This window comes from Salmo salar, chromosome 08, assembly GCF_965601325.2.
Source record: "Salmo salar chromosome 08, fSalSal1, whole genome shotgun sequence".
NCBI lineage: Eukaryota > Metazoa > Chordata > Actinopteri > Salmoniformes > Salmonidae > Salmo > Salmo salar.
Window position 1 is genome coordinate 4,368,301 of NC_138298.1, and position 27,594 is coordinate 4,395,894.

Sequence of the window (27,594 nt, forward strand, 5' to 3'; positions counted from 1 at the left end):
CTGATAAAACAGACATTTAGTCAATTCATCATTAAATGCTTACTACAAGGCAGTGTTGCTGATGAAATAGTGCAAGAGCACACCCTCGTGGACAAAATGCTTACAGCACCTGGTATTCCCAGGCGGTCTCCCATCCAAGTACTAACCAGGCCCGACCCTGCTTAGCTTCCAAGATCAGACGAGATTGGGCGTACCCAGGCTGGTATGGCCGTAAGCGAGAAACAATCTCTTGCTACAACATATATAGTCAAAGTGAGTGTGATAAACAGACATTGCATTTTCACCAATTAGATAAGCAGCTTGAACTTTGTGTCACTGAAAAAGTAGAAGAAATTACAAACACTGTTCCCATCACTTTTTAGCACAGGTAGTTGGATAAAATACAAACTTTATTTCCTTTCATCATTTGAACAGGGCAAAGGAGCATAAAGCACACACAAGCTGCATTCAGCAACAATATTCTTGTTTGTCTTATAAATACAAGGCAGATGCTAATTGAAAACACAAGGAAATTTGATCCTATTAAAAAGGCAGGAAGCTGCATTTTGTCAATTCATCATTAAATGCTTACTACAAGGCAGTGTTGCTGATGAAATAGTGCAAGAGCACACCCTCGTGGACAAAATGCTTACAGCACCTGGTATTCCCAGGCGGTCTCCCATCCAAGTACTAACCAGGCCCGACCCTGCTTAGCTTCCAAGATCAGACGAGATTGGGCGTACCCAGGCTGGTATGGCCGTAAGCGAGAAACAATCTCTTGCTACAACATATATAGTCAAAGTGAGTGTGATAAACAGACATTGCATTTTCACCAATTAGATAAGCAGCTTGAACTTTGTGTCACTGAAAAAGTAGAAGAAATTACAAACACTGTTCCCATCACTTTTTAGCACAGGTAGTTGGATAAAATACAAACTTTATTTCCTTTCATCATTTGAACAGGGCAAAGGAGCATAAAGCACACACAAGCTGCATTCAGCAACAATATTCTTGTTTGTCTTATAAATACAAGGCAGATGCTAATTGAAAACACAAGGAAATTTGATCCTATTAAAAAGGCAGGAAGCTGCATTTTGTCAATTCATCATTAAATGCTTACTACAAGGCAGTGTTGCTGATGAAATAGTGCAAGAGCACACCCTCGTGGACAAAATGCTTACAGCACCTGGTATTCCCAGGCGGTCTCCCATCCAAGTACTAACCAGGCCCGACCCTGCTTAGCTTCCGAGATCAGACGAGATTGGGCGTACCCAGGCTGGTATGGCCGTAAGCGAGAAACAATCTCTTGCTACAACATATATAGTCAAAGTGAGTGTGATAAACAGACATTGCATTTTCACCAATTAGATAAGCAGCTTGAACTTTGTGTCACTGAAAAAGTAGAAGAAATTACAAACACTGTTCCCATCACTTTTTAGCACAGGTAGTTGGATAAAATACAAACTTTATTTCCTTTCATCATTTGAACAGGGCAAAGGAGCATAAAGCACACACAAGCTGCATTCAGCAACAATATTCTTGTTTGTCTTATAAATACAAGGCAGATGCTAATTGAAAACACAAGGAAATTTGATCCTATTAAAAAGGCAGGAAGCTGCATTTTGTCAATTCATCATTAAATGCTTACTACAAGGCAGTGTTGCTGATGAAATAGTGCAAGAGCACACCCTCGTGGACAAAATGCTTACAGCACCTGGTATTCCCAGGCGGTATCCCATCCAAGTACTAACCAGGCCCGACCCTGCTTAGCTTCCTAGATCAGACAAGATCGGGCGTACCCAGGCTGGTATGGCCGTAAGCGAGAAACAATCTCTGCTACAACATATATAGTCAAAGTGAGTGTGATAAACAGACATTGCATTTTCACCAATTAGATAAGCAGCTTGAACTTTGTGTCACTGAAAAAGTAGAAGAAATTACAAACACTGTTCCCATCACTTTTTAGCACAGGTAGTTGGATAAAATACAAACTTTATTTCCTTTCATCATTTGAACAGGGCAAAGGAGCATAAAGCACACACAAGCTGCATTCAGCAACAATATTCTTGTTTGTCTTATAAATACAAGGCAGATGCTAATTGAAAACACAAGGAAATTTGATCCTATTAAAAAGGCAGGAAGCTGCATTTTGTCAATTCATCATTAAATGCTTACTACAAGGCAGTGTTGCTGATGAAATAGTGCAAGAGCACACCCTCGTGGACAAAATGCTTACAGCACCTGGTATTCCCAGGCGGTCTCCCATCCAAGTACTAACCAGGCCCGACCCTGCTTAGCTTCCGAGATCAGACGAGATCGGGCGTACCCAGGCTGATATGGCCGTAAGCGAGAATCACTCTCTTGCTACAACATATATAGTCAAAGTGAGTCTGATAAAACAGACATTTAGTCAATTCATCATTAAATGCTTACTACAAGGCAGTGTTGCTGATGAAATAGTGCAAGAGCACACCCTCGTGGACAAAATGCTTACAGCACCTGGTATTCCCAGGCGGTCTCCCATCCAAGTACTAACCAGGCCCGACCCTGCTTAGCTTCCGAGATCAGACGAGATCGGGCGTACCCAGGCTGATATGGCCGTAAGCGAGAATCAATCTCTTGCTACAACATATATAGTCAAAGTGAGTCTGATAAAACAGACATTTAGTCAATTCATCATTAAACGCTTACTACAAGGCAGTGTTGCTGATGAAATAGTGCAAGAGCACACCCTCGTGGACAAAATGCTTACAGCACCTGGTATTCCCAGGCGGTCTCCCATCCAAGTACTAACCAGGCCCGACCCTGCTTAGCTTCCTAGATCAAACGAGATCGGGCGTACCCAGGCTGGTATGGCCGTAAGCGAGAAACAATCTCTTGCTACAACATATATAGTCAAAGTGAGTGTGATAAACAGACATTGCATTTTCACCAATTAGATAAGCAGCTTGAACTTTGTGTCACTGAAAAAGTAGAAGAAATTACAAACACTGTTCCCATCACTTTTTAGCACAGGTAGTTGGATAAAATACAAACTTTATTTCCTTTCATCATTTGAACAGGGCAAAGGAGCATAAAGCACACACAAGCTGCATTCAGCAACAATATTCTTGTTTGTCTTATAAATACAAGGCAGATGCTAATTGAAAACACAAGGAAATTTGATCCTATTAAAAAGGCAGGAAGCTGCATTTTGTCAATTCATCATTAAATGCTTACTACAAGGCAGTGTTGCTGATGAAATAGTGCAAGAGCACACCCTCGTGGACAAAATGCTTACAGCACCTGGTATTCCCAGGCGGTCTCCCATCCAAGTACTAACCAGGCCCGACCCTGCTTAGCTTCCAAGATCAGACGAGATCGGGCGTACCCAGGCTGATATGGCCGTAAGCAAGAATCAATCTCTTGCTACAACATATATAGTCAAATTTGAGTCTGATAAAACAGACATTTAGTCAATTCATCATTAAATGCTTACTACAAGGCAGTGTTGCTGATGAAATAGTGCAAGAGCACACCCTCGTGGACAAAATGCTTACAGCACCTGGTATTCCCAGGCGGTCTCCCATCCAAGTACTAACCAGGCCCGACCCTGCTTAGCTTCCTAGATCAGACGAGATCGGGCGTACCCAGGCTGGTATGGCCGTAAGCGAGAAACAATCTCTTGCTACAACATATATAGTCAAAGTGAGTGTGATAAACAGACATTGCATTTTCACCAATTAGATAAGCAGCTTGAACTTTGTGTCACTGAAAAAGTAGAAGAAATTACAAACACTGTTCCCATCACTTTTTAGCACAGGTAGTTGGATAAAATACAAACTTTATTTCCTTTCATCATTTGAACAGGCCAAAGGAGCATAAAGCACACACAAGCTGCATTCAGCAACAATATTCTTGTTTGTCTTATAAATACAAGGCAGATGCTAATTGAAAACACAAGGAAATTTGATCCTATTAAAAAGGCAGGAAGCTGCATTTTGTCAATTCATCATTAAATGCTTACTACAAGGCAGTGTTGCTGATGAAATAGTGCAAGAGCACACCCTCGTGGACAAAATGCTTACAGCACCTGGTATTCCCAGGCGGTCTCCCATCCAAGTACTAACCAGGCCCGACCCTGCTTAGCTTCCGAGATCAGACGAGATTGGGCGTACCCAGGCTGGTATGGCCGTAAGCGAGAAACAATCTCTTGCTACAACATATATAGTCAAAGTGAGTGTGATAAACAGACATTGCATTTTCACCAATTAGATAAGCAGCTTGAACTTTGTGTCACTGAAAAAGTAGAAGAAATTACAAACACTGTTCCCATCACTTTTTAGCACAGGTAGTTGGATAAAATACAAACTTTATTTCCTTTCATCATTTGAACAGGGCAAAGGAGCATAAAGCACACACAAGCTGCATTCAGCAACAATATTCTTGTTTGTCTTATAAATACAAGGCAGATGCTAATTGAAAACACAAGGAAATTTGATCCTATTAAAAAGGCAGGAAGCTGCATTTTGTCAATTCATCATTAAATGCTTACTACAAGGCAGTGTTGCTGATGAAATAGTGCAAGAGCACACCCTCGTGGACAAAATGCTTACAGCACCTGGTATTCCCAGGCGGTATCCCATCCAAGTACTAACCAGGCCCGACCCTGCTTAGCTTACATTTTACATTTTTTTTACATTTTAGTCATTTAGCAGACGCTCTTATCCAGAGCGACTTACAAATTGGTGCATTCACCTATAATATCCAGTGGAACAACCACTTTACAATAGTGCATCTAAATCTTTTAAGGGGGGGGTTAGAAGGATTACTTTATCCTATCCCAGGTATTCCTTGAAGAGGTGGGGTTTCAGGTGTCTCCGGAAGGTGGTGATTGACTCCGCTGTCCTGGCGTCGTGAGGGAGCTTGTTCCACCATTGGGGTGCCAGAGCAGCGAACAGTTTTGACTGGGCTGAGCGGGAACTGTGCTTCCTCAGAGGTAGGGAGGCGAGCAGGCCAGAGGTGGATGAACGGAGTGCCCTTGTTTGGGTGTAGGGCCTGATCAGAGCCTGAAGGTACGGAGGTGCCGTTCCCCTCACAGCTCCGTAGGCAAGCACCATGGTCTTGTAGCGGATGCGAGCTTCGACTGGAAGCCAGTGGAGAGAGCGGAGGAGCGGGGTGACGTGAGAGAACTTGGGAAGGTTGAACACCAGACGGGCTGCGGCGTTCTGGATGAGTTGTAGGGGTTTAATGGCACAGGCAGGGAGCCCAGCCAACAGCGAGTTGCAGTAATCCAGACGGGAGATGACAAGTGCCTGGATTAGGACCTGCGCCGCTTCCTGTGTGAGGCAGGGTCGTACTCTGCGAATGTTGTAGAGCATGAACCTACAGGATCGGGTCACCGCCTTGATGTTGGTGGAGAACGACAGGGTGTTGTCCAGGGTCACGCCAAGGCTCTTAGCACTCTGGGAGGAGGACACAAGGGAGTTGTCAACCGTGATGGCGAGATCATGGAACGGGCAGTCCTTCCCCGGGAGGAAGAGCAGCTCCGTCTTGCCGAGGTTCAGCTTGAGGTGGTGATCCGTCATCCACACTGATATGTCTGCCAGACATGCAGAGATGCGATTCGCCACCTGGTTGTCAGAAGGGGGAAAGGAGAAGATTAATTGTGTGTCGTCTGCATAGCAATGATATGAGAGACCATGTGAGGATATGACAGAGCCAAGTGACTTGGTGTATAGCGAGAATAGGAGTGGGCCAAGAACAGAGCCCTGGGGGACACCAGTGGTGAGAGCACGTGGTGCGGAGACAGATTCTCGCCACGCCACCTGGTAGGAGCGACCTGTCAGGTAGGACGCAATCCAAGCGTGCGCGGTGCCGGAGATGCCCAGCTCGGAGAGGGTGGAGAGGAGGATCTGATGGTTCACGGTATCGAAGGCAGCAGATAGGTCTAGAAGGATGAGAGCAGAGGAGAGAGAGTTAGCTTTAGCAGTGCGGAGAGCCTCCGTGACACAGAGAAGAGCAGTCTCAGTTGAATGCCCAGTCTTGAAACCTGACTGATTAGGATCAAGAAGGTCATTCTGAGAGAGATAGCAAGAGAGCTGGCCAAGCACGGCGCGTTCAAGAGTTTTGGAGAGAAAGGAAAGAAGGGATACTGGCCTGTAGTTGTTGACATCGGAGGGATCGAGTGTAGGTTTTTTCAGAAGGGGTGCAACTCTCGCTCTCTTGAAGACGGAAGGGACGTAGCCAGCGGTCAAGGATGCGTTGATGAGCGAGGTGAGGTAGGGGAGAAGGTCTCCGGAAATGGTCTGGAGAAGAGAGGAGGGGATAGGGTCAAGTGGGCAGGTTGTTGGGCGGCCGGCCGTCACAAGACGCGAGAGTTCATCTGGAGAGAGAGGGGAGAAAGAGGTCAAAGCACAGGGTAGGGCAGTGTGAGCAGGACCAGCAGTGTCGTTTGACTTAGCAAACGAGGATCGGATGTCGTCAACCTTCTTTTCAAAATGGTTGACGAAGTCATCCGCAGAGAGGGAGGAGGGGGGGGGGGGGAGGGGGGAGGAGGATTAAGGAGGGAGGAGAAGGTAGCAAAGAGCTTCCTAGGGTTAGAGGCAGATGCTTGGAGTTTAGAGTGGTAGAAGGTGGCTTTAGCAGCAGAGACAGAAGAGGAAAATGTAGAGATGTAGAGCTTCCTAGATCAGACAAGATCGGGCGTACCCAGGCTGGTATGGCCGTAAGCGAGAAACAATCTCTGCTACAACATATATAGTCAAAGTGAGTGTGATAAACAGACATTGCATTTTCACCAATTAGATAAGCAGCTTGAACTTTGTGTCACTGAAAAAGTAGAAGAAATTACAAACACTGTTCCCATCACTTTTTAGCACAGGTAGTTGGATAAAATACAAACTTTATTTCCTTTCATCATTTGAACAGGGCAAAGGAGCATAAAGCACACACAAGCTGCATTCAGCAACAATATTCTTGTTTGTCTTATAAATACAAGGCAGATGCTAATTGAAAACACAAGGAAATTTGATCCTATTAAAAAGGCAGGAAGCTGCATTTTGTCAATTCATCATTAAATGCTTACTACAAGGCAGTGTTGCTGATGAAATAGTGCAAGAGCACACCCTCGTGGACAAAATGCTTACAGCACCTGGTATTCCCAGGCGGTCTCCCATCCAAGTACTAACCAGGCCCGACCCTGCTTAGCTTCCGAGATCAGACGAGATCGGGCGTACCCAGGCTGATATGGCCGTAAGCGAGAATCACTCTCTTGCTACAACATATATAGTCAAAGTGAGTCTGATAAAACAGACATTTAGTCAATTCATCATTAAATGCTTACTACAAGGCAGTGTTGCTGATGAAATAGTGCAAGAGCACACCCTCGTGGACAAAATGCTTACAGCACCTGGTATTCCCAGGCGGTCTCCCATCCAAGTACTAACCAGGCCCGACCCTGCTTAGCTTCCGAGATCAGACGAGATCGGGCGTACCCAGGCTGATATGGCCGTAAGCGAGAATCAATCTCTTGCTACAACATATATAGTCAAAGTGAGTCTGATAAAACAGACATTTAGTCAATTCATCATTAAACGCTTACTACAAGGCAGTGTTGCTGATGAAATAGTGCAAGAGCACACCCTCGTGGACAAAATGCTTACAGCACCTGGTATTCCCAGGCGGTCTCCCATCCAAGTACTAACCAGGCCCGACCCTGCTTAGCTTCCAAGATCAGACGAGATTGGGCGTACCCAGGCTGGTATGGCCGTAAGCGAGAAACAATCTCTTGCTACAACATATATAGTCAAAGTGAGTGTGATAAACAGACATTGCATTTTCACCAATTAGATAAGCAGCTTGAACTTTGTGTCACTGAAAAAGTAGAAGAAATTACAAACACTGTTCCCATCACTTTTTAGCACAGGTAGTTGGATAAAATACAAACTTTATTTCCTTTCATCATTTGAACAGGGCAAAGGAGCATAAAGCACACACAAGCTGCATTCAGCAACAATATTCTTGTTTGTCTTATAAATACAAGGCAGATGCTAATTGAAAACACAAGGAAATTTGATCCTATTAAAAAGGCAGGAAGCTGCATTTTGTCAATTCATCATTAAATGCTTACTACAAGGCAGTGTTGCTGATGAAATAGTGCAAGAGCACACCCTCGTGGACAAAATGCTTACAGCACCTGGTATTCCCAGGCGGTCTCCCATCCAAGTACTAACCAGGCCCGACCCTGCTTAGCTTCCAAGATCAGACGAGATTGGGCGTACCCAGGCTGGTATGGCCGTAAGCGAGAAACAATCTCTTGCTACAACATATATAGTCAAAGTGAGTGTGATAAACAGACATTGCATTTTCACCAATTAGATAAGCAGCTTGAACTTTGTGTCACTGAAAAAGTAGAAGAAATTACAAACACTGTTCCCATCACTTTTTAGCACAGGTAGTTGGATAAAATACAAACTTTATTTCCTTTCATCATTTGAACAGGGCAAAGGAGCATAAAGCACACACAAGCTGCATTCAGCAACAATATTCTTGTTTGTCTTATAAATACAAGGCAGATGCTAATTGAAAACACAAGGAAATTTGATCCTATTAAAAAGGCAGGAAGCTGCATTTTGTCAATTCATCATTAAATGCTTACTACAAGGCAGTGTTGCTGATGAAATAGTGCAAGAGCACACCCTCGTGGACAAAATGCTTACAGCACCTGGTATTCCCAGGCGGTCTCCCATCCAAGTACTAACCAGGCCCGACCCTGCTTAGCTTCCGAGATCAGACGAGATTGGGCGTACCCAGGCTGGTATGGCCGTAAGCGAGAAACAATCTCTTGCTACAACATATATAGTCAAAGTGAGTGTGATAAACAGACATTGCATTTTCACCAATTAGATAAGCAGCTTGAACTTTGTGTCACTGAAAAAGTAGAAGAAATTACAAACACTGTTCCCATCACTTTTTAGCACAGGTAGTTGGATAAAATACAAACTTTATTTCCTTTCATCATTTGAACAGGGCAAAGGAGCATAAAGCACACACAAGCTGCATTCAGCAACAATATTCTTGTTTGTCTTATAAATACAAGGCAGATGCTAATTGAAAACACAAGGAAATTTGATCCTATTAAAAAGGCAGGAAGCTGCATTTTGTCAATTCATCATTAAATGCTTACTACAAGGCAGTGTTGCTGATGAAATAGTGCAAGAGCACACCCTCGTGGACAAAATGCTTACAGCACCTGGTATTCCCAGGCGGTATCCCATCCAAGTACTAACCAGGCCCGACCCTGCTTAGCTTCCTAGATCAGACAAGATCGGGCGTACCCAGGCTGGTATGGCCGTAAGCGAGAAACAATCTCTGCTACAACATATATAGTCAAAGTGAGTGTGATAAACAGACATTGCATTTTCACCAATTAGATAAGCAGCTTGAACTTTGTGTCACTGAAAAAGTAGAAGAAATTACAAACACTGTTCCCATCACTTTTTAGCACAGGTAGTTGGATAAAATACAAACTTTATTTCCTTTCATCATTTGAACAGGGCAAAGGAGCATAAAGCACACACAAGCTGCATTCAGCAACAATATTCTTGTTTGTCTTATAAATACAAGGCAGATGCTAATTGAAAACACAAGGAAATTTGATCCTATTAAAAAGGCAGGAAGCTGCATTTTGTCAATTCATCATTAAATGCTTACTACAAGGCAGTGTTGCTGATGAAATAGTGCAAGAGCACACCCTCGTGGACAAAATGCTTACAGCACCTGGTATTCCCAGGCGGTCTCCCATCCAAGTACTAACCAGGCCCGACCCTGCTTAGCTTCCGAGATCAGACGAGATCGGGCGTACCCAGGCTGATATGGCCGTAAGCGAGAATCACTCTCTTGCTACAACATATATAGTCAAAGTGAGTCTGATAAAACAGACATTTAGTCAATTCATCATTAAATGCTTACTACAAGGCAGTGTTGCTGATGAAATAGTGCAAGAGCACACCCTCGTGGACAAAATGCTTACAGCACCTGGTATTCCCAGGCGGTCTCCCATCCAAGTACTAACCAGGCCCGACCCTGCTTAGCTTCCGAGATCAGACGAGATCGGGCGTACCCAGGCTGATATGGCCGTAAGCGAGAATCAATCTCTTGCTACAACATATATAGTCAAAGTGAGTCTGATAAAACAGACATTTAGTCAATTCATCATTAAACGCTTACTACAAGGCAGTGTTGCTGATGAAATAGTGCAAGAGCACACCCTCGTGGACAAAATGCTTACAGCACCTGGTATTCCCAGGCGGTCTCCCATCCAAGTACTAACCAGGCCCGACCCTGCTTAGCTTCCAAGATCAGACGAGATTGGGCGTACCCAGGCTGGTATGGCCGTAAGCGAGAAACAATCTCTTGCTACAACATATATAGTCAAAGTGAGTGTGATAAACAGACATTGCATTTTCACCAATTAGATAAGCAGCTTGAACTTTGTGTCACTGAAAAAGTAGAAGAAATTACAAACACTGTTCCCATCACTTTTTAGCACAGGTAGTTGGATAAAATACAAACTTTATTTCCTTTCATCATTTGAACAGGGCAAAGGAGCATAAAGCACACACAAGCTGCATTCAGCAACAATATTCTTGTTTGTCTTATAAATACAAGGCAGATGCTAATTGAAAACACAAGGAAATTTGATCCTATTAAAAAGGCAGGAAGCTGCATTTTGTCAATTCATCATTAAATGCTTACTACAAGGCAGTGTTGCTGATGAAATAGTGCAAGAGCACACCCTCGTGGACAAAATGCTTACAGCACCTGGTATTCCCAGGCGGTCTCCCATCCAAGTACTAACCAGGCCCGACCCTGCTTAGCTTCCAAGATCAGACGAGATTGGGCGTACCCAGGCTGGTATGGCCGTAAGCGAGAAACAATCTCTTGCTACAACATATATAGTCAAAGTGAGTGTGATAAACAGACATTGCATTTTCACCAATTAGATAAGCAGCTTGAACTTTGTGTCACTGAAAAAGTAGAAGAAATTACAAACACTGTTCCCATCACTTTTTAGCACAGGTAGTTGGATAAAATACAAACTTTATTTCCTTTCATCATTTGAACAGGGCAAAGGAGCATAAAGCACACACAAGCTGCATTCAGCAACAATATTCTTGTTTGTCTTATAAATACAAGGCAGATGCTAATTGAAAACACAAGGAAATTTGATCCTATTAAAAAGGCAGGAAGCTGCATTTTGTCAATTCATCATTAAATGCTTACTACAAGGCAGTGTTGCTGATGAAATAGTGCAAGAGCACACCCTCGTGGACAAAATGCTTACAGCACCTGGTATTCCCAGGCGGTCTCCCATCCAAGTACTAACCAGGCCCGACCCTGCTTAGCTTCCGAGATCAGACGAGATTGGGCGTACCCAGGCTGGTATGGCCGTAAGCGAGAAACAATCTCTTGCTACAACATATATAGTCAAAGTGAGTGTGATAAACAGACATTGCATTTTCACCAATTAGATAAGCAGCTTGAACTTTGTGTCACTGAAAAAGTAGAAGAAATTACAAACACTGTTCCCATCACTTTTTAGCACAGGTAGTTGGATAAAATACAAACTTTATTTCCTTTCATCATTTGAACAGGGCAAAGGAGCATAAAGCACACACAAGCTGCATTCAGCAACAATATTCTTGTTTGTCTTATAAATACAAGGCAGATGCTAATTGAAAACACAAGGAAATTTGATCCTATTAAAAAGGCAGGAAGCTGCATTTTGTCAATTCATCATTAAATGCTTACTACAAGGCAGTGTTGCTGATGAAATAGTGCAAGAGCACACCCTCGTGGACAAAATGCTTACAGCACCTGGTATTCCCAGGCGGTATCCCATCCAAGTACTAACCAGGCCCGACCCTGCTTAGCTTCCTAGATCAGACAAGATCGGGCGTACCCAGGCTGGTATGGCCGTAAGCGAGAAACAATCTCTGCTACAACATATATAGTCAAAGTGAGTGTGATAAACAGACATTGCATTTTCACCAATTAGATAAGCAGCTTGAACTTTGTGTCACTGAAAAAGTAGAAGAAATTACAAACACTGTTCCCATCACTTTTTAGCACAGGTAGTTGGATAAAATACAAACTTTATTTCCTTTCATCATTTGAACAGGGCAAAGGAGCATAAAGCACACACAAGCTGCATTCAGCAACAATATTCTTGTTTGTCTTATAAATACAAGGCAGATGCTAATTGAAAACACAAGGAAATTTGATCCTATTAAAAAGGCAGGAAGCTGCATTTTGTCAATTCATCATTAAATGCTTACTACAAGGCAGTGTTGCTGATGAAATAGTGCAAGAGCACACCCTCGTGGACAAAATGCTTACAGCACCTGGTATTCCCAGGCGGTCTCCCATCCAAGTACTAACCAGGCCCGACCCTGCTTAGCTTCCGAGATCAGACGAGATCGGGCGTACCCAGGCTGATATGGCCGTAAGCGAGAATCACTCTCTTGCTACAACATATATAGTCAAAGTGAGTCTGATAAAACAGACATTTAGTCAATTCATCATTAAATGCTTACTACAAGGCAGTGTTGCTGATGAAATAGTGCAAGAGCACACCCTCGTGGACAAAATGCTTACAGCACCTGGTATTCCCAGGCGGTCTCCCATCCAAGTACTAACCAGGCCCGACCCTGCTTAGCTTCCGAGATCAGACGAGATCGGGCGTACCCAGGCTGATATGGCCGTAAGCGAGAATCAATCTCTTGCTACAACATATATAGTCAAAGTGAGTCTGATAAAACAGACATTTAGTCAATTCATCATTAAACGCTTACTACAAGGCAGTGTTGCTGATGAAATAGTGCAAGAGCACACCCTCGTGGACAAAATGCTTACAGCACCTGGTATTCCCAGGCGGTCTCCCATCCAAGTACTAACCAGGCCCGACCCTGCTTAGCTTCCTAGATCAAACGAGATCGGGCGTACCCAGGCTGGTATGGCCGTAAGCGAGAAACAATCTCTTGCTACAACATATATAGTCAAAGTGAGTGTGATAAACAGACATTGCATTTTCACCAATTAGATAAGCAGCTTGAACTTTGTGTCACTGAAAAAGTAGAAGAAATTACAAACACTGTTCCCATCACTTTTTAGCACAGGTAGTTGGATAAAATACAAACTTTATTTCCTTTCATCATTTGAACAGGGCAAAGGAGCATAAAGCACACACAAGCTGCATTCAGCAACAATATTCTTGTTTGTCTTATAAATACAAGGCAGATGCTAATTGAAAACACAAGGAAATTTGATCCTATTAAAAAGGCAGGAAGCTGCATTTTGTCAATTCATCATTAAATGCTTACTACAAGGCAGTGTTGCTGATGAAATAGTGCAAGAGCACACCCTCGTGGACAAAATGCTTACAGCACCTGGTATTCCCAGGCGGTATCCCATCCAAGTACTAACCAGGCCCGACCCTGCTTAGCTTACATTTTACATTTTTTTTACATTTTAGTCATTTAGCAGACGCTCTTATCCAGAGCGACTTACAAATTGGTGCATTCACCTATAATATCCAGTGGAACAACCACTTTACAATAGTGCATCTAAATCTTTTAAGGGGGGGGTTAGAAGGATTACTTTATCCTATCCCAGGTATTCCTTGAAGAGGTGGGGTTTCAGGTGTCTCCGGAAGGTGGTGATTGACTCCGCTGTCCTGGCGTCGTGAGGGAGCTTGTTCCACCATTGGGGTGCCAGAGCAGCGAACAGTTTTGACTGGGCTGAGCGGGAACTGTGCTTCCTCAGAGGTAGGGAGGCGAGCAGGCCAGAGGTGGATGAACGGAGTGCCCTTGTTTGGGTGTAGGGCCTGATCAGAGCCTGAAGGTACGGAGGTGCCGTTCCCCTCACAGCTCCGTAGGCAAGCACCATGGTCTTGTAGCGGATGCGAGCTTCGACTGGAAGCCAGTGGAGAGAGCGGAGGAGCGGGGTGACGTGAGAGAACTTGGGAAGGTTGAACACCAGACGGGCTGCGGCGTTCTGGATGAGTTGTAGGGGTTTAATGGCACAGGCAGGGAGCCCAGCCAACAGCGAGTTGCAGTAATCCAGACGGGAGATGACAAGTGCCTGGATTAGGACCTGCGCCGCTTCCTGTGTGAGGCAGGGTCGTACTCTGCGAATGTTGTAGAGCATGAACCTACAGGATCGGGTCACCGCCTTGATGTTGGTGGAGAACGACAGGGTGTTGTCCAGGGTCACGCCAAGGCTCTTAGCACTCTGGGAGGAGGACACAAGGGAGTTGTCAACCGTGATGGCGAGATCATGGAACGGGCAGTCCTTCCCCGGGAGGAAGAGCAGCTCCGTCTTGCCGAGGTTCAGCTTGAGGTGGTGATCCGTCATCCACACTGATATGTCTGCCAGACATGCAGAGATGCGATTCGCCACCTGGTTGTCAGAAGGGGGAAAGGAGAAGATTAATTGTGTGTCGTCTGCATAGCAATGATATGAGAGACCATGTGAGGATATGACAGAGCCAAGTGACTTGGTGTATAGCGAGAATAGGAGTGGGCCAAGAACAGAGCCCTGGGGGACACCAGTGGTGAGAGCACGTGGTGCGGAGACAGATTCTCGCCACGCCACCTGGTAGGAGCGACCTGTCAGGTAGGACGCAATCCAAGCGTGCGCGGTGCCGGAGATGCCCAGCTCGGAGAGGGTGGAGAGGAGGATCTGATGGTTCACGGTATCGAAGGCAGCAGATAGGTCTAGAAGGATGAGAGCAGAGGAGAGAGAGTTAGCTTTAGCAGTGCGGAGAGCCTCCGTGACACAGAGAAGAGCAGTCTCAGTTGAATGCCCAGTCTTGAAACCTGACTGATTAGGATCAAGAAGGTCATTCTGAGAGAGATAGCAAGAGAGCTGGCCAAGCACGGCGCGTTCAAGAGTTTTGGAGAGAAAGGAAAGAAGGGATACTGGCCTGTAGTTGTTGACATCGGAGGGATCGAGTGTAGGTTTTTTCAGAAGGGGTGCAACTCTCGCTCTCTTGAAGACGGAAGGGACGTAGCCAGCGGTCAAGGATGCGTTGATGAGCGAGGTGAGGTAGGGGAGAAGGTCTCCGGAAATGGTCTGGAGAAGAGAGGAGGGGATAGGGTCAAGTGGGCAGGTTGTTGGGCGGCCGGCCGTCACAAGACGCGAGAGTTCATCTGGAGAGAGAGGGGAGAAAGAGGTCAAAGCACAGGGTAGGGCAGTGTGAGCAGGACCAGCAGTGTCGTTTGACTTAGCAAACGAGGATCGGATGTCGTCAACCTTCTTTTCAAAATGGTTGACGAAGTCATCCGCAGAGAGGGAGGAGGGGGGGGGGGGGGAGGGGGAGGAGGATTAAGGAGGGAGGAGAAGGTAGCAAAGAGCTTCCTAGGGTTAGAGGCAGATGCTTGGAGTTTAGAGTGGTAGAAGGTGGCTTTAGCAGCAGAGACAGAAGAGGAAAATGTAGAGATGTAGAGCTTCCTAGATCAGACAAGATCGGGCGTACCCAGGCTGGTATGGCCGTAAGCGAGAAACAATCTCTGCTACAACATATATAGTCAAAGTGAGTGTGATAAACAGACATTGCATTTTCACCAATTAGATAAGCAGCTTGAACTTTGTGTCACTGAAAAAGTAGAAGAAATTACAAACACTGTTCCCATCACTTTTTAGCACAGGTAGTTGGATAAAATACAAACTTTATTTCCTTTCATCATTTGAACAGGGCAAAGGAGCATAAAGCACACACAAGCTGCATTCAGCAACAATATTCTTGTTTGTCTTATAAATACAAGGCAGATGCTAATTGAAAACACAAGGAAATTTGATCCTATTAAAAAGGCAGGAAGCTGCATTTTGTCAATTCATCATTAAATGCTTACTACAAGGCAGTGTTGCTGATGAAATAGTGCAAGAGCACACCCTCGTGGACAAAATGCTTACAGCACCTGGTATTCCCAGGCGGTCTCCCATCCAAGTACTAACCAGGCCCGACCCTGCTTAGCTTCCGAGATCAGACGAGATCGGGCGTACCCAGGCTGATATGGCCGTAAGCGAGAATCACTCTCTTGCTACAACATATATAGTCAAAGTGAGTCTGATAAAACAGACATTTAGTCAATTCATCATTAAATGCTTACTACAAGGCAGTGTTGCTGATGAAATAGTGCAAGAGCACACCCTCGTGGACAAAATGCTTACAGCACCTGGTATTCCCAGGCGGTCTCCCATCCAAGTACTAACCAGGCCCGACCCTGCTTAGCTTCCGAGATCAGACGAGATCGGGCGTACCCAGGCTGATATGGCCGTAAGCGAGAATCAATCTCTTGCTACAACATATATAGTCAAAGTGAGTCTGATAAAACAGACATTTAGTCAATTCATCATTAAATGCTTACTACAAGGCAGTGTTGCTGATGAAATAGTGCAAGAGCACACCCTCGTGGACAAAATGCTTACAGCACCTGGTATTCCCAGGCGGTCTCCCATCCAAGTACTAACCAGGCCCGACCCTGCTTAGCTTCCGAGATCAGACGAGATCGGGCGTACCCAGGCTGATATGGCCGTAAGCGAGAATCAATCTCTTGCTACAACATATATAGTCAAAGTGAGTCTGATAAAACAGACATTTAGTCAATTCATCATTAAACGCTTACTACAAGGCAGTGTTGCTGATGAAATAGTGCAAGAGCACACCCTCGTGGACAAAATGCTTACAGCACCTGGTATTCCCAGGCGGTCTCCCATCCAAGTACTAACCAGGCCCGACCCTGCTTAGCTTCCTAGATCAGACGAGATCGGGCGTACCCAGGCTGGTATGGCCGTAAGCGATAAACAATCTCTTGCTACAACATATATAGTCAAAGTGAGTGTGATAAACAGACATTGCATTTTCACCAATTAGATAAGCAGCTTGAACTTTGTGTCACTGAAAAAGTAGAAGAAATTACAAACACTGTTCCCATCACTTTTTAGCACAGGTAGTTGGATAAAATACAAACTTCATTTCCTTTCATCATTTGAACAGGCCAAAGGAGCATAAAGCACACACAAGCTGCATTCAGCAACAATATTCTTGTTTGTCTTATAAATACAAGGCAGATGCTAATTGAAAACACAAGGAAATTTGATCCTATTAAAAAGGCAGGAAGCTGCATTTTGTCAATTCATCATTAAATGCTTACTACAAGGCAGTGTTGCTGATGAAATAGTGCAAGAGCACACCCTCGTGGACAAAATGCTTACAGCACCTGGTATTCCCAGGCGGTCTCCCATCCAAGTACTAACCAGGCCCGACCCTGCTTAGCTTCCGAGATCAGACGAGATCGGGCGTACCCAGGCTGATATGGCCGTAAGCGAGAATCAATCTCTTGCTACAACATATATAGTCAAAGTGAGTCTGATAAAACAGACATTTAGTCAATTCATCATTAAATGCTTACTACAAGGCAGTGTTGCTGATGAAATAGTGCAAGAGCACACCCTCGTGGACAAAATGCTTACAGCACCTGGTATTCCCAGGCGGTCTCCCATCCAAGTACTAACCAGGCCCGACCCTGCTTAGCTTCCGAGATCAGACGAGATCGGGCGTACCCAGGCTGATATGGCCGTAAGCGATAATCAATCTCTTGCTACAACATATATAGTCAAAGTGAGTCTGATAAAACAGAAATTTAGTCAATTCATCATTAAATGCTTACTACAAGGCAGTGTTGCTGATGAAATAGTGCAAGAGCACACCCTCGTGGACAAAATGCTTACAGCACCTGGTATTCCCAGGCGGTCTCCCATCCAAGTACTAACCAGGCCCGACCCTGCTTAGCTTCCAAGATCAGACGAGATCGGGCGTACCCAGGCTGATATGGCCGTAAGCAAGAATCAATCTCTTGCTACAACATATATAGTCAAATTTGAGTCTGATAAAACAGACATTTAGTCAATTCATCATTAAATGCTTACTACAAGGCAGTGTTGCTGATGAAATAGTGCAAGAGCACACCCTCGTGGACAAAATGCTTACAGCACCTGGTATTCCCAGGCGGTCTCCCATCCAAGTACTAACCAGGCCCGACCCTGCTTAGCTTCCTAGATCAGACGAGATCGGGCGTACCCAGGCTGGTATGGCCGTAAGCGAGAAACAATCTCTTGCTACAACATATATAGTCAAAGTGAGTGTGATAAACAGACATTGCATTTTCACCAATTAGATAAGCAGCTTGAACTTTGTGTCACTGAAAAAGTAGAAGAAATTACAAACACTGTTCCCATCACTTTTTAGCACAGGTAGTTGGATAAAATACAAACTTTATTTCCTTTCATCATTTGAACAGGCCAAAGGAGCATAAAGCACACACAAGCTGCATTCAGCAACAATATTCTTGTTTGTCTTATAAATACAAGGCAGATGCTAATTGAAAACACAAGGAAATTTGATCCTATTAAAAAGGCAGGAAGCTGCATTTTGTCAATTCATCATTAAATGCTTACTACAAGGCAGTGTTGCTGATGAAATAGTGCAAGAGCACACCCTCGTGGACAAAATGCTTACAGCACCTGGTATTCCCAGGCGGTCTCCCATCCAAGTACTAACCAGGCCCGACCCTGCTTAGCTTCCGAGATCAGACGAGATCGGGCGTACCCAGGCTGATATGGCCGTAAGCGAGAATCAATCTCTTGCTACAACATATATAGTCAAAGTGAGTCTGATAAAACAGACATTTAGTCAATTCATCATTAAATGCTTACTACAAGGCAGTGTTGCTGATGAAATAGTGCAAGAGCACACCCTCGTGGACAAAATGCTTACAGCACCTGGTATTCCCAGGCGGTCTCCCATCCAAGTACTAACCAGGCCCGACCCTGCTTAGCTTCCGAGATCAGACGAGATCGGGCGTACCCAGGCTGATATGGCCGTAAGCGAGAATCAATCTCTTGCTACAACATATATAGTCAAAGTGAGTCTGATAAAACAGACATTTAGTCAATTCATCATTAAACGCTTACTACAAGGCAGTGTTGCTGATGAAATAGTGCAAGAGCACACCCTCGTGGACAAAATGCTTACAGCACCTGGTATTCCCAGGCGGTCTCCCATCCAAGTACTAACCAGGCCCGACCCTGCTTAGCTTCCTAGATCAGACGAGATCGGGCGTACCCAGGCTGGTATGGCCGTAAGCGATAAACAATCTCTTGCTACAACATATATAGTCAAAGTGAGTGTGATAAACAGACATTGCATTTTCACCAATTAGATAAGCAGCTTGAACTTTGTGTCACTGAAAAAGTAGAAGAAATTACAAACACTGTTCCCATCACTTTTTAGCACAGGTAGTTGGATAAAATACAAACTTCATTTCCTTTCATCATTTGAACAGGCCAAAGGAGCATAAAGCACACACAAGCTGCATTCAGCAACAATATTCTTGTTTGTCTTATAAATACAAGGCAGATGCTAATTGAAAACACAAGGAAATTTGATCCTATTAAAAAGGCAGGAAGCTGCATTTTGTCAATTCATCATTAAATGCTTACTACAAGGCAGTGTTGCTGATGAAATAGTGCAAGAGCACACCCTCGTGGACAAAATGCTTACAGCACCTGGTATTCCCAGGCGGTCTCCCATCCAAGTACTAACCAGGCCCGACCCTGCTTAGCTTCCGAGATCAGACGAGATCGGGCGTACCCAGGCTGATATGGCCGTAAGCGAGAATCAATCTCTTGCTACAACATATATAGTCAAAGTGAGTCTGATAAAACAGACATTTAGTCAATTCATCATTAAATGCTTACTACAAGGCAGTGTTGCTGATGAAATAGTGCAAGAGCACACCCTCGTGGACAAAATGCTTACAGCACCTGGTATTCCCAGGCGGTCTCCCATCCAAGTACTAACCAGGCCCGACCCTGCTTAGCTTCCGAGATCAGACGAGATCGGGCGTACCCAGGCTGATATGGCCGTAAGCGAGAATCAATCTCTTGCTACAACATATATAGTCAAAGTGAGTCTGATAAAACAGACATTTAGTCAATTCATCATTAAACGCTTACTACAAGGCAGTGTTGCTGATGAAATAGTGCAAGAGCACACCCTCGTGGACAAAATGCTTACAGCACCTGGTATTCCCAGGCGGTCTCCCATCCAAGTACTAACCAGGCCCGACCCTGCTTAGCTTCCTAGATCAGACGAGATCGGGCGTACCCAGGCTGGTATGGCCGTAAGCGATAAACAATCTCTTGCTACAACATATATAGTCAAAGTGAGTGTGATAAACAGACATTGCATTTTCACCAATTAGATAAGCAGCTTGAACTTTGTGTCACTGAAAAAGTAGAAGAAATTACAAACACTGTTCCCATCACTTTTTAGCACAGGTAGTTGGATAAAATACAAACTTCATTTCCTTTCATCATTTGAACAGGCCAAAGGAGCATAAAGCACACACAAGCTGCATTCAGCAACAATATTCTTGTTTGTCTTATAAATACAAGGCAGATGCTAATTGAAAACACAAGGAAATTTGATCCTATTAAAAAGGCAGGAAGCTGCATTTTGTCAATTCATCATTAAATGCTTACTACAAGGCAGTGTTGCTGATGAAATAGTGCAAGAGCACACCCTCGTGGACAAAATGCTTACAGCACCTGGTATTCCCAGGCGGTCTCCCATCCAAGTACTAACCAGGCCCGACCCTGCTTAGCTTCCGAGATCAGACGAGATCGGGCGTACCCAGGCTGATATGGCCGTAAGCGAGAATCAATCTCTTGCTACAACATATATAGTCAAAGTGAGTCTGATAAAACAGACATTTAGTCAATTCATCATTAAATGCTTACTACAAGGCAGTGTTGCTGATGAAATAGTGCAAGAGCACACCCTCGTGGACAAAATGCTTACAGCACCTGGTATTCCCAGGCGGTCTCCCATCCAAGTACTAACCAGGCCCGACCCTGCTTAGCTTCCGAGATCAGACGAGATCGGGCGTACCCAGGCTGATATGGCCGTAAGCGAGAATCAATCTCTTGCTACAACATATATAGTCAAAGTGAGTCTGATAAAACAGACATTTAGTCAATTCATCATTAAACGCTTACTACAAGGCAGTGTTGCTGATGAAATAGTGCAAGAGCACACCCTCGTGGACAAAATGCTTACAGCACCTGGTATTCCCAGGCGGTCTCCCATCCAAGTACTAACCAGGCCCGACCCTGCTTAGCTTCCTAGATCAGACGAGATCGGGCGTACCCAGGCTGGTATGGCCGTAAGCGATAAACAATCTCTTGCTACAACATATATAGTCAAAGTGAGTGTGATAAACAGACATTGCATTTTCACCAATTAGATAAGCAGCTTGAACTTTGTGTCACTGAAAAAGTAGAAGAAATTACAAACACTGTTCCCATCACTTTTTAGCACAGGTAGTTGGATAAAATACAAACTTCATTTCCTTTCATCATTTGAACAGGCCAAAGGAGCATAAAGCACACACAAGCTGCATTCAGCAACAATATTCTTGTTTGTCTTATAAATACAAGGCAGATGCTAATTGAAAACACAAGGAAATTTGATCCTATTAAAAAGGCAGGAAGCTGCATTTTGTCAATTCATCATTAAATGCTTACTACAAGGCAGTGTTGCTGATGAAATAGTGCAAGAGCACACCCTCGTGGACAAAATGCTTACAGCACCTGGTATTCCCAGGCGGTCTCCCATCCAAGTACTAACCAGGCCCGACCCTGCTTAGCTTCCGAGATCAGACGAGATCGGGCGTACCCAGGCTGATATGGCCGTAAGCGAGAATCAATCTCTTGCTACAACATATATAGTCAAAGTGAGTCTGATAAAACAGACATTTAGTCAATTCATCATTAAATGCTTACTACAAGGCAGTGTTGCTGATGAAATAGTGCAAGAGCACACCCTCGTGGACAAAATGCTTACAGCACCTGGTATTCCCAGGCGGTCTCCCATCCAAGTACTAACCAGGCCCGACCCTGCTTAGCTTCCGAGATCAGACGAGATCGGGCATACCCAGGCTGATATGGCCGTAAGCGAGAATCAATCTCTTGCTACAACATATATAGTCAAAGTGAGTCTGATAAAACAGAAATTTAGTCAATTCATCATTAAATGCTTACTACAAGGCAGTGTTGCTGATGAAATAGTGCAAGAGCACACCCTCGTGGACAAAATGCTTACAGCACCTGGTATTCCCAGGCGGTCTCCCATCCAAGTACTAACCAGGCCCGACCCTGCTTAGCTTCCAAGATCAGACGAGATCGGGCGTACCCAGGCTGATATGGCCGTAAGCAAGAATCAATCTCTTGCTACAACATATATAGTCAAATTTGAGTCTGATAAAACAGACATTTAGTCAATTCATCATTAAATGCTTACTACAAGGCAGTGTTGCTGATGAAATAGTGCAAGAGCACACCCTCGTGGACAAAATGCTTACAGCACCTGGTATTCCCAGGCGGTCTCCCATCCAAGTACTAACCAGGCCCGACCCTGCTTAGCTTCCTAGATCAGACGAGATCGGGCGTACCCAGGCTGGTATGGCCGTAAGCGATAAACAATCTCTTGCTACAACATATATAGTCAAAGTGAGTGTGATAAACAGACATTGCATTTTCACCAATTAGATAAGCAGCTTGAACTTTGTGTCACTGAAAAAGTAGAAGAAATTACAAACACTGTTCCCATCACTTTTTAGCACAGGTAGTTGGATAAAATACAAACTTCATTTCCTTTCATCATTTGAACAGGCCAAAGGAGCATAAAGCACACACAAGCTGCATTCAGCAACAATATTCTTGTTTGTCTTATAAATACAAGGCAGATGCTAATTGAAAACACAAGGAAATTTGATCCTATTAAAAAGGCAGGAAGCTGCATTTTGTCAATTCATCATTAAATGCTTACTACAAGGCAGTGTTGCTGATGAAATAGTGCAAGAGCACACCCTCGTGGACAAAATGCTTACAGCACCTGGTATTCCCAGGCGGTCTCCCATCCAAGTACTAACCAGGCCCGACCCTGCTTAGCTTCCGAGATCAGACGAGATCGGGCGTACCCAGGCTGATATGGCCGTAAGCGAGAATCAATCTCTTGCTACAACATATATAGTCAAAGTGAGTCTGATAAAACAGACATTTAGTCAATTCATCATTAAATGCTTACTACAAGGCAGTGTTGCTGATGAAATAGTGCAAGAGCACACCCTCGTGGACAAAATGCTTACAGCACCTGGTATTCCCAGGCGGTCTCCCATCCAAGTACTAACCAGGCCCGACCCTGCTTAGCTTCCGAGATCAGACGAGATCGGGCGTACCCAGGCTGATATGGCCGTAAGCGAGAATCAATCTCTTGCTACAACATATATAGTCAAAGTGAGTCTGATAAAACAGAAATTTAGTCAATTCATCATTAAATGCTTACTACAAGGCAGTGTTGCTGATGAAATAGTGCAAGAGCACACCCTCGTGGACAAAATGCTTACAGCACCTGGTATTCCCAGGCGGTCTCCCATCCAAGTACTAACCAGGCCCGACCCTGCTTAGCTTCCAAGATCAGACGAGATCGGGCGTACCCAGGCTGATATGGCCGTAAGCAAGAATCAATCTCTTGCTACAACATATATAGTCAAATTTGAGTCTGATAAAACAGACATTTAGTCAATTCATCATTAAATGCTTACTACAAGGCAGTGTTGCTGATGAAATAGTGCAAGAGCACACCCTCGTGGACAAAATGCTTACAGCACCTGGTATTCCCAGGCGGTCTCCCATCCAAGTACTAACCAGGCCCGACCCTGCTTAGCTTCCTAGATCAGACGAGATCGGGCGTACCCAGGCTGGTATGGCCGTAAGCGAGAAACAATCTCTTGCTACAACATATATAGTCAAAGTGAGTGTGATAAACAGACATTGCATTTTCACCAATTAGATAAGCAGCTTGAACTTTGTGTCACTGAAAAAGTAGAAGAAATTACAAACACTGTTCCCATCACTTTTTAGCACAGGTAGTTGGATAAAATACAAACTTTATTTCCTTTCATCATTTGAACAGGCCAAAGGAGCATAAAGCACACACAAGCTGCATTCAGCAACAATATTCTTGTTTGTCTTATAAATACAAGGCAGATGCTAATTGAAAACACAAGGAAATTTGATCCTATTAAAAAGGCAGGAAGCTGCATTTTGTCAATTCATCATTAAATGCTTACTACAAGGCAGTGTTGCTGATGAAATAGTGCAAGAGCACACCCTCGTGGACAAAATGCTTACAGCACCTGGTATTCCCAGGCGGTCTCCCATCCAAGTACTAACCAGGCCCGACCCTGCTTAGCTTCCGAGATCAGACGAGATCGGGCGTACCCAGGCTGATATGGCCGTAAGCGAGAATCAATCTCTTGCTACAACATATATAGTCAAAGTGAGTCTGATAAAACAGACATTTAGTCAATTCATCATTAAATGCTTACTACAAGGCAGTGTTGCTGATGAAATAGTGCAAGAGCACACCCTCGTGGACAAAATGCTTACAGCACCTGGTATTCCCAGGCGGTCTCCCATCCAAGTACTAACCAGGCCCGACCCTGCTTAGCTTCCGAGATCAGACGAGATCGGGCGTACCCAGGCTGATATGGCCGTAAGCGAGAATCAATCTCTTGCTACAACATATATAGTCAAAGTGAGTCTGATAAAACAGACATTTAGTCAATTCATCATTAAACGCTTACTACAAGGCAGTGTTGCTGATGAAATAGTGCAAGAGCACACCCTCGTGGACAAAATGCTTACAGCACCTGGTATTCCCAGGCGGTCTCCCATCCAAGTACTAACCAGGCCCGACCCTGCTTAGCTTCCTAGATCAGACGAGATCGGGCGTACCCAGGCTGGTATGGCCGTAAGCGATAAACAATCTCTTGCTACAACATATATAGTCAAAGTGAGTGTGATAAACAGACATTGCATTTTCACCAATTAGATAAGCAGCTTGAACTTTGTGTCACTGAAAAAGTAGAAGAAATTACAAACACTGTTCCCATCACTTTTTAGCACAGGTAGTTGGATAAAATACAAACTTCATTTCCTTTCATCATTTGAACAGGCCAAAGGAGCATAAAGCACACACAAGCTGCATTCAGCAACAATATTCTTGTTTGTCTTATAAATACAAGGCAGATGCTAATTGAAAACACAAGGAAATTTGATCCTATTAAAAAGGCAGGAAGCTGCATTTTGTCAATTCATCATTAAATGCTTACTACAAGGCAGTGTTGCTGATGAAATAGTGCAAGAGCACACCCTCGTGGACAAAATGCTTACAGCACCTGGTATTCCCAGGCGGTCTCCCATCCAAGTACTAACCAGGCCCGACCCTGCTTAGCTTCCGAGATCAGACGAGATCGGGCGTACCCAGGCTGATATGGCCGTAAGCGAGAATCAATCTCTTGCTACAACATATATAGTCAAAGTGAGTCTGATAAAACAGACATTTAGTCAATTCATCATTAAACGCTTACTACAAGGCAGTGTTGCTGATGAAATAGTGCAAGAGCACACCCTCGTGGACAAAATGCTTACAGCACCTGGTATTCCCAGGCGGTCTCCCATCCAAGTACTAACCAGGCCCGACCCTGCTTAGCTTCCTAGATCAGACGAGATCGGGCGTACCCAGGCTGGTATGGCCGTAAGCGATAAACAATCTCTTGCTACAACATATATAGTCAAAGTGAGTGTGATAAACAGACATTGCATTTTCACCAATTAGATAAGCAGCTTGAACTTTGTGTCACTGAAAAAGTAGAAGAAATTACAAACACTGTTCCCATCACTTTTTAGCACAGGTAGTTGGATAAAATACAAACTTCATTTCCTTTCATCATTTGAACAGGCCAAAGGAGCATAAAGCACACACAAGCTGCATTCAGCAACAATATTCTTGTTTGTCTTATAAATACAAGGCAGATGCTAATTGAAAACACAAGGAAATTTGATCCTATTAAAAAGGCAGGAAGCTGCATTTTGTCAATTCATCATTAAATGCTTACTACAAGGCAGTGTTGCTGATGAAATAGTGCAAGAGCACACCCTCGTGGACAAAATGCTTACAGCACCTGGTATTCCCAGGCGGTCTCCCATCCAAGTACTAACCAGGCCCGACCCTGCTTAGCTTCCGAGATCAGACGAGATCGGGCGTACCCAGGCTGATATGGCCGTAAGCGAGAATCAATCTCTTGCTACAACATATATAGTCAAAGTGAGTCTGATAAAACAGACATTTAGTCAATTCATCATTAAATGCTTACTACAAGGCAGTGTTGCTGATGAAATAGTGCAAGAGCACACCCTCGTGGACAAAATGCTTACAGCACCTGGTATTCCCAGGCGGTCTCCCATCCAAGTACTAACCAGGCCCGACCCTGCTTAGCTTCCGAGATCAGACGAGATCGGGCGTACCCAGGCTGATATGGCCGTAAGCGAGAATCAATCTCTTGCTACAACATATATAGTCAAAGTGAGTCTGATAAAACAGACATTTAGTCAATTCATCATTAAATGCTTACTACAAGGCAGTGTTGCTGATGAAATAGTGCAAGAGCACACCCTCGTGGACAAAATGCTTACAGCACCTGGTATTCCCAGGCGGTCTCCCATCCAAGTACTAACCAGGCCCGACCCTGCTTAGCTTCCTAGATCAGACGAGATCGGGCGTACCCAGGCTGGTATGGCCGTAAGCGAGAAACAATCTCTTGCTACAACATATATAGTCAAAGTGAGTGTGATAAACAGACATTGCATTTTCACCAATTAGATAAGCAGCTTGAACTTTGTGTCACTGAAAAAGTAGAAGAAATTACAAACACTGTTCCCATCACTTTTTAGCACAGGTAGTTGGATAAAATACAAACTTTATTTCCTTTCATCATTTGAACAGGGCAAAGGAGCATAAAGCACACACAAGCTGCATTTAGCAACAATATTCTTGTTTGTCTTATAAATACAAGGCAGATGCTAATTGAAAACACAAGGAAATTTGATCCTATTAAAAAGGCAGGAAGCTGCATTTTGTCAATTCATCATTATGCTTACTACAAGGCAGTGTTGCTGATGAATAAGTGCAAGAGCACACCCTCGTGGACAAAATGCTTACAGCACCTGGTATTCCCAGGCGGTCTCCCATCCAAGTACTAACCAGGCCCGACCCTGCTTAGCTTCCGAGATCAGACGAGATCGGGCGTACCCAGGCTGATATGGCCGTAAGCGAGAATTAATCTCTTGCTACAACATATATAGTCAAAGTGAGTCTGATAAAACAGACATTTAGTCAATTCATCATTAAATGCTTACTACAAGGCAGTGTTGCTGATGAAATAGTGCAAGAGCACACCCTCGTGGACAAAATATTTACAGCACCTGGTATTCCCAGGCGGTCTCCCATCCAAGTACTAACCAGGCCCAACCCTGCTTAGCTTCCTAGATCAGACGAGATCGGGCGTACCCAGGCTGGTATGGCCGTAAGCGAGAAACAATCTCTTGCTACAACATATATAGTCAAAGTGAGTGTGATAAACAGACATTGCATTTTCACCAATT

General features: G+C 44.3%; 57 non-coding genes and 3 pseudogenes across 57 annotated transcripts; all 60 read right to left on the reverse strand.

Annotated features, from left to right (window-relative positions):
* Positions 1 to 97: 97 nt before the first annotated feature.
* LOC145882698 (5S ribosomal RNA) lies at positions 98 to 216 on the reverse strand. The gene has a single exon (XR_014394266.1). It is a non-coding gene; the product is annotated as a 5S ribosomal RNA (ribosomal RNA).
* A 409-nt stretch (positions 217 to 625) lies between these two features.
* Positions 626 to 744, reverse strand: LOC145882700 (5S ribosomal RNA). Its single transcript, XR_014394268.1, has one exon. It is a non-coding gene; the product is annotated as a 5S ribosomal RNA (ribosomal RNA).
* A 409-nt stretch (positions 745 to 1,153) lies between these two features.
* On the reverse strand, positions 1,154 to 1,272 carry LOC145886039 (5S ribosomal RNA). Its single transcript, XR_014397623.1, has one exon. It is a non-coding gene; the product is annotated as a 5S ribosomal RNA (ribosomal RNA).
* A 409-nt stretch (positions 1,273 to 1,681) lies between these two features.
* Positions 1,682 to 1,800, reverse strand: LOC145852676 (uncharacterized; annotated as a pseudogene).
* Positions 1,801 to 2,208: 408 nt separating this feature from the next.
* On the reverse strand, positions 2,209 to 2,327 carry LOC145883386 (5S ribosomal RNA). Its single transcript, XR_014394961.1, has one exon. It is a non-coding gene; the product is annotated as a 5S ribosomal RNA (ribosomal RNA).
* Positions 2,328 to 2,466: 139 nt separating this feature from the next.
* LOC145883387 (5S ribosomal RNA) lies at positions 2,467 to 2,585 on the reverse strand. The gene has a single exon (XR_014394962.1). It is a non-coding gene; the product is annotated as a 5S ribosomal RNA (ribosomal RNA).
* A 139-nt stretch (positions 2,586 to 2,724) lies between these two features.
* On the reverse strand, positions 2,725 to 2,843 carry LOC145887659 (5S ribosomal RNA). Its single transcript, XR_014399250.1, has one exon. It is a non-coding gene; the product is annotated as a 5S ribosomal RNA (ribosomal RNA).
* A 409-nt stretch (positions 2,844 to 3,252) lies between these two features.
* LOC145886788 (5S ribosomal RNA) lies at positions 3,253 to 3,371 on the reverse strand. The gene has a single exon (XR_014398374.1). It is a non-coding gene; the product is annotated as a 5S ribosomal RNA (ribosomal RNA).
* A 140-nt stretch (positions 3,372 to 3,511) lies between these two features.
* On the reverse strand, positions 3,512 to 3,630 carry LOC145886861 (5S ribosomal RNA). The gene has a single exon (XR_014398448.1). It is a non-coding gene; the product is annotated as a 5S ribosomal RNA (ribosomal RNA).
* Positions 3,631 to 4,039: 409 nt separating this feature from the next.
* On the reverse strand, positions 4,040 to 4,158 carry LOC145886040 (5S ribosomal RNA). Its single transcript, XR_014397624.1, has one exon. It is a non-coding gene; the product is annotated as a 5S ribosomal RNA (ribosomal RNA).
* A 2,941-nt stretch (positions 4,159 to 7,099) lies between these two features.
* LOC145883389 (5S ribosomal RNA) lies at positions 7,100 to 7,218 on the reverse strand. Its single transcript, XR_014394964.1, has one exon. It is a non-coding gene; the product is annotated as a 5S ribosomal RNA (ribosomal RNA).
* A 139-nt stretch (positions 7,219 to 7,357) lies between these two features.
* Positions 7,358 to 7,476, reverse strand: LOC145883390 (5S ribosomal RNA). Its single transcript, XR_014394965.1, has one exon. It is a non-coding gene; the product is annotated as a 5S ribosomal RNA (ribosomal RNA).
* A 139-nt stretch (positions 7,477 to 7,615) lies between these two features.
* On the reverse strand, positions 7,616 to 7,734 carry LOC145882701 (5S ribosomal RNA). Its single transcript, XR_014394269.1, has one exon. It is a non-coding gene; the product is annotated as a 5S ribosomal RNA (ribosomal RNA).
* Positions 7,735 to 8,143: 409 nt separating this feature from the next.
* Positions 8,144 to 8,262, reverse strand: LOC145882702 (5S ribosomal RNA). The gene has a single exon (XR_014394270.1). It is a non-coding gene; the product is annotated as a 5S ribosomal RNA (ribosomal RNA).
* A 409-nt stretch (positions 8,263 to 8,671) lies between these two features.
* Positions 8,672 to 8,790, reverse strand: LOC145886041 (5S ribosomal RNA). Its single transcript, XR_014397625.1, has one exon. It is a non-coding gene; the product is annotated as a 5S ribosomal RNA (ribosomal RNA).
* A 409-nt stretch (positions 8,791 to 9,199) lies between these two features.
* Positions 9,200 to 9,318, reverse strand: LOC145852677 (uncharacterized; annotated as a pseudogene).
* Positions 9,319 to 9,726: 408 nt separating this feature from the next.
* LOC145883391 (5S ribosomal RNA) lies at positions 9,727 to 9,845 on the reverse strand. Its single transcript, XR_014394966.1, has one exon. It is a non-coding gene; the product is annotated as a 5S ribosomal RNA (ribosomal RNA).
* A 139-nt stretch (positions 9,846 to 9,984) lies between these two features.
* On the reverse strand, positions 9,985 to 10,103 carry LOC145883392 (5S ribosomal RNA). Its single transcript, XR_014394967.1, has one exon. It is a non-coding gene; the product is annotated as a 5S ribosomal RNA (ribosomal RNA).
* A 139-nt stretch (positions 10,104 to 10,242) lies between these two features.
* On the reverse strand, positions 10,243 to 10,361 carry LOC145882703 (5S ribosomal RNA). The gene has a single exon (XR_014394271.1). It is a non-coding gene; the product is annotated as a 5S ribosomal RNA (ribosomal RNA).
* A 409-nt stretch (positions 10,362 to 10,770) lies between these two features.
* On the reverse strand, positions 10,771 to 10,889 carry LOC145882704 (5S ribosomal RNA). The gene has a single exon (XR_014394272.1). It is a non-coding gene; the product is annotated as a 5S ribosomal RNA (ribosomal RNA).
* A 409-nt stretch (positions 10,890 to 11,298) lies between these two features.
* LOC145886042 (5S ribosomal RNA) lies at positions 11,299 to 11,417 on the reverse strand. Its single transcript, XR_014397626.1, has one exon. It is a non-coding gene; the product is annotated as a 5S ribosomal RNA (ribosomal RNA).
* Positions 11,418 to 11,826: 409 nt separating this feature from the next.
* On the reverse strand, positions 11,827 to 11,945 carry LOC145852678 (uncharacterized; annotated as a pseudogene).
* Positions 11,946 to 12,353: 408 nt separating this feature from the next.
* Positions 12,354 to 12,472, reverse strand: LOC145883393 (5S ribosomal RNA). Its single transcript, XR_014394968.1, has one exon. It is a non-coding gene; the product is annotated as a 5S ribosomal RNA (ribosomal RNA).
* Positions 12,473 to 12,611: 139 nt separating this feature from the next.
* On the reverse strand, positions 12,612 to 12,730 carry LOC145883394 (5S ribosomal RNA). Its single transcript, XR_014394969.1, has one exon. It is a non-coding gene; the product is annotated as a 5S ribosomal RNA (ribosomal RNA).
* A 139-nt stretch (positions 12,731 to 12,869) lies between these two features.
* Positions 12,870 to 12,988, reverse strand: LOC145887660 (5S ribosomal RNA). Its single transcript, XR_014399251.1, has one exon. It is a non-coding gene; the product is annotated as a 5S ribosomal RNA (ribosomal RNA).
* Positions 12,989 to 15,929: 2,941 nt separating this feature from the next.
* LOC145883395 (5S ribosomal RNA) lies at positions 15,930 to 16,048 on the reverse strand. Its single transcript, XR_014394970.1, has one exon. It is a non-coding gene; the product is annotated as a 5S ribosomal RNA (ribosomal RNA).
* A 139-nt stretch (positions 16,049 to 16,187) lies between these two features.
* LOC145883396 (5S ribosomal RNA) lies at positions 16,188 to 16,306 on the reverse strand. Its single transcript, XR_014394971.1, has one exon. It is a non-coding gene; the product is annotated as a 5S ribosomal RNA (ribosomal RNA).
* A 139-nt stretch (positions 16,307 to 16,445) lies between these two features.
* Positions 16,446 to 16,564, reverse strand: LOC145883397 (5S ribosomal RNA). Its single transcript, XR_014394972.1, has one exon. It is a non-coding gene; the product is annotated as a 5S ribosomal RNA (ribosomal RNA).
* A 139-nt stretch (positions 16,565 to 16,703) lies between these two features.
* On the reverse strand, positions 16,704 to 16,822 carry LOC145886862 (5S ribosomal RNA). Its single transcript, XR_014398449.1, has one exon. It is a non-coding gene; the product is annotated as a 5S ribosomal RNA (ribosomal RNA).
* Positions 16,823 to 17,231: 409 nt separating this feature from the next.
* On the reverse strand, positions 17,232 to 17,350 carry LOC145883398 (5S ribosomal RNA). Its single transcript, XR_014394973.1, has one exon. It is a non-coding gene; the product is annotated as a 5S ribosomal RNA (ribosomal RNA).
* A 139-nt stretch (positions 17,351 to 17,489) lies between these two features.
* Positions 17,490 to 17,608, reverse strand: LOC145883400 (5S ribosomal RNA). Its single transcript, XR_014394975.1, has one exon. It is a non-coding gene; the product is annotated as a 5S ribosomal RNA (ribosomal RNA).
* A 139-nt stretch (positions 17,609 to 17,747) lies between these two features.
* Positions 17,748 to 17,866, reverse strand: LOC145886789 (5S ribosomal RNA). The gene has a single exon (XR_014398375.1). It is a non-coding gene; the product is annotated as a 5S ribosomal RNA (ribosomal RNA).
* Positions 17,867 to 18,006: 140 nt separating this feature from the next.
* LOC145886863 (5S ribosomal RNA) lies at positions 18,007 to 18,125 on the reverse strand. The gene has a single exon (XR_014398450.1). It is a non-coding gene; the product is annotated as a 5S ribosomal RNA (ribosomal RNA).
* Positions 18,126 to 18,534: 409 nt separating this feature from the next.
* LOC145883401 (5S ribosomal RNA) lies at positions 18,535 to 18,653 on the reverse strand. Its single transcript, XR_014394976.1, has one exon. It is a non-coding gene; the product is annotated as a 5S ribosomal RNA (ribosomal RNA).
* A 139-nt stretch (positions 18,654 to 18,792) lies between these two features.
* On the reverse strand, positions 18,793 to 18,911 carry LOC145883402 (5S ribosomal RNA). Its single transcript, XR_014394977.1, has one exon. It is a non-coding gene; the product is annotated as a 5S ribosomal RNA (ribosomal RNA).
* Positions 18,912 to 19,050: 139 nt separating this feature from the next.
* Positions 19,051 to 19,169, reverse strand: LOC145886864 (5S ribosomal RNA). The gene has a single exon (XR_014398451.1). It is a non-coding gene; the product is annotated as a 5S ribosomal RNA (ribosomal RNA).
* Positions 19,170 to 19,578: 409 nt separating this feature from the next.
* LOC145883403 (5S ribosomal RNA) lies at positions 19,579 to 19,697 on the reverse strand. Its single transcript, XR_014394978.1, has one exon. It is a non-coding gene; the product is annotated as a 5S ribosomal RNA (ribosomal RNA).
* A 139-nt stretch (positions 19,698 to 19,836) lies between these two features.
* LOC145883404 (5S ribosomal RNA) lies at positions 19,837 to 19,955 on the reverse strand. Its single transcript, XR_014394979.1, has one exon. It is a non-coding gene; the product is annotated as a 5S ribosomal RNA (ribosomal RNA).
* A 139-nt stretch (positions 19,956 to 20,094) lies between these two features.
* Positions 20,095 to 20,213, reverse strand: LOC145886865 (5S ribosomal RNA). The gene has a single exon (XR_014398452.1). It is a non-coding gene; the product is annotated as a 5S ribosomal RNA (ribosomal RNA).
* A 409-nt stretch (positions 20,214 to 20,622) lies between these two features.
* LOC145883405 (5S ribosomal RNA) lies at positions 20,623 to 20,741 on the reverse strand. Its single transcript, XR_014394980.1, has one exon. It is a non-coding gene; the product is annotated as a 5S ribosomal RNA (ribosomal RNA).
* Positions 20,742 to 20,880: 139 nt separating this feature from the next.
* On the reverse strand, positions 20,881 to 20,999 carry LOC145883406 (5S ribosomal RNA). Its single transcript, XR_014394981.1, has one exon. It is a non-coding gene; the product is annotated as a 5S ribosomal RNA (ribosomal RNA).
* Positions 21,000 to 21,138: 139 nt separating this feature from the next.
* On the reverse strand, positions 21,139 to 21,257 carry LOC145886866 (5S ribosomal RNA). The gene has a single exon (XR_014398453.1). It is a non-coding gene; the product is annotated as a 5S ribosomal RNA (ribosomal RNA).
* Positions 21,258 to 21,666: 409 nt separating this feature from the next.
* LOC145883407 (5S ribosomal RNA) lies at positions 21,667 to 21,785 on the reverse strand. Its single transcript, XR_014394982.1, has one exon. It is a non-coding gene; the product is annotated as a 5S ribosomal RNA (ribosomal RNA).
* Positions 21,786 to 21,924: 139 nt separating this feature from the next.
* On the reverse strand, positions 21,925 to 22,043 carry LOC145885755 (5S ribosomal RNA). The gene has a single exon (XR_014397339.1). It is a non-coding gene; the product is annotated as a 5S ribosomal RNA (ribosomal RNA).
* Positions 22,044 to 22,182: 139 nt separating this feature from the next.
* On the reverse strand, positions 22,183 to 22,301 carry LOC145886790 (5S ribosomal RNA). Its single transcript, XR_014398376.1, has one exon. It is a non-coding gene; the product is annotated as a 5S ribosomal RNA (ribosomal RNA).
* Positions 22,302 to 22,441: 140 nt separating this feature from the next.
* LOC145886867 (5S ribosomal RNA) lies at positions 22,442 to 22,560 on the reverse strand. Its single transcript, XR_014398454.1, has one exon. It is a non-coding gene; the product is annotated as a 5S ribosomal RNA (ribosomal RNA).
* A 409-nt stretch (positions 22,561 to 22,969) lies between these two features.
* LOC145883408 (5S ribosomal RNA) lies at positions 22,970 to 23,088 on the reverse strand. Its single transcript, XR_014394983.1, has one exon. It is a non-coding gene; the product is annotated as a 5S ribosomal RNA (ribosomal RNA).
* Positions 23,089 to 23,227: 139 nt separating this feature from the next.
* Positions 23,228 to 23,346, reverse strand: LOC145883409 (5S ribosomal RNA). The gene has a single exon (XR_014394984.1). It is a non-coding gene; the product is annotated as a 5S ribosomal RNA (ribosomal RNA).
* Positions 23,347 to 23,485: 139 nt separating this feature from the next.
* Positions 23,486 to 23,604, reverse strand: LOC145886791 (5S ribosomal RNA). The gene has a single exon (XR_014398377.1). It is a non-coding gene; the product is annotated as a 5S ribosomal RNA (ribosomal RNA).
* Positions 23,605 to 23,744: 140 nt separating this feature from the next.
* LOC145886868 (5S ribosomal RNA) lies at positions 23,745 to 23,863 on the reverse strand. Its single transcript, XR_014398455.1, has one exon. It is a non-coding gene; the product is annotated as a 5S ribosomal RNA (ribosomal RNA).
* Positions 23,864 to 24,272: 409 nt separating this feature from the next.
* Positions 24,273 to 24,391, reverse strand: LOC145883411 (5S ribosomal RNA). The gene has a single exon (XR_014394986.1). It is a non-coding gene; the product is annotated as a 5S ribosomal RNA (ribosomal RNA).
* A 139-nt stretch (positions 24,392 to 24,530) lies between these two features.
* Positions 24,531 to 24,649, reverse strand: LOC145883412 (5S ribosomal RNA). Its single transcript, XR_014394987.1, has one exon. It is a non-coding gene; the product is annotated as a 5S ribosomal RNA (ribosomal RNA).
* Positions 24,650 to 24,788: 139 nt separating this feature from the next.
* Positions 24,789 to 24,907, reverse strand: LOC145886869 (5S ribosomal RNA). The gene has a single exon (XR_014398456.1). It is a non-coding gene; the product is annotated as a 5S ribosomal RNA (ribosomal RNA).
* A 409-nt stretch (positions 24,908 to 25,316) lies between these two features.
* LOC145883413 (5S ribosomal RNA) lies at positions 25,317 to 25,435 on the reverse strand. Its single transcript, XR_014394988.1, has one exon. It is a non-coding gene; the product is annotated as a 5S ribosomal RNA (ribosomal RNA).
* Positions 25,436 to 25,574: 139 nt separating this feature from the next.
* LOC145886871 (5S ribosomal RNA) lies at positions 25,575 to 25,693 on the reverse strand. Its single transcript, XR_014398458.1, has one exon. It is a non-coding gene; the product is annotated as a 5S ribosomal RNA (ribosomal RNA).
* Positions 25,694 to 26,102: 409 nt separating this feature from the next.
* LOC145883414 (5S ribosomal RNA) lies at positions 26,103 to 26,221 on the reverse strand. Its single transcript, XR_014394989.1, has one exon. It is a non-coding gene; the product is annotated as a 5S ribosomal RNA (ribosomal RNA).
* Positions 26,222 to 26,360: 139 nt separating this feature from the next.
* Positions 26,361 to 26,479, reverse strand: LOC145883415 (5S ribosomal RNA). The gene has a single exon (XR_014394990.1). It is a non-coding gene; the product is annotated as a 5S ribosomal RNA (ribosomal RNA).
* A 139-nt stretch (positions 26,480 to 26,618) lies between these two features.
* Positions 26,619 to 26,737, reverse strand: LOC145886872 (5S ribosomal RNA). The gene has a single exon (XR_014398459.1). It is a non-coding gene; the product is annotated as a 5S ribosomal RNA (ribosomal RNA).
* Positions 26,738 to 27,144: 407 nt separating this feature from the next.
* LOC145883416 (5S ribosomal RNA) lies at positions 27,145 to 27,263 on the reverse strand. Its single transcript, XR_014394991.1, has one exon. It is a non-coding gene; the product is annotated as a 5S ribosomal RNA (ribosomal RNA).
* A 139-nt stretch (positions 27,264 to 27,402) lies between these two features.
* On the reverse strand, positions 27,403 to 27,521 carry LOC145852029 (5S ribosomal RNA). Its single transcript, XR_014373883.1, has one exon. It is a non-coding gene; the product is annotated as a 5S ribosomal RNA (ribosomal RNA).
* Between the last annotated feature and the right edge of the window lie 73 nt (positions 27,522 to 27,594).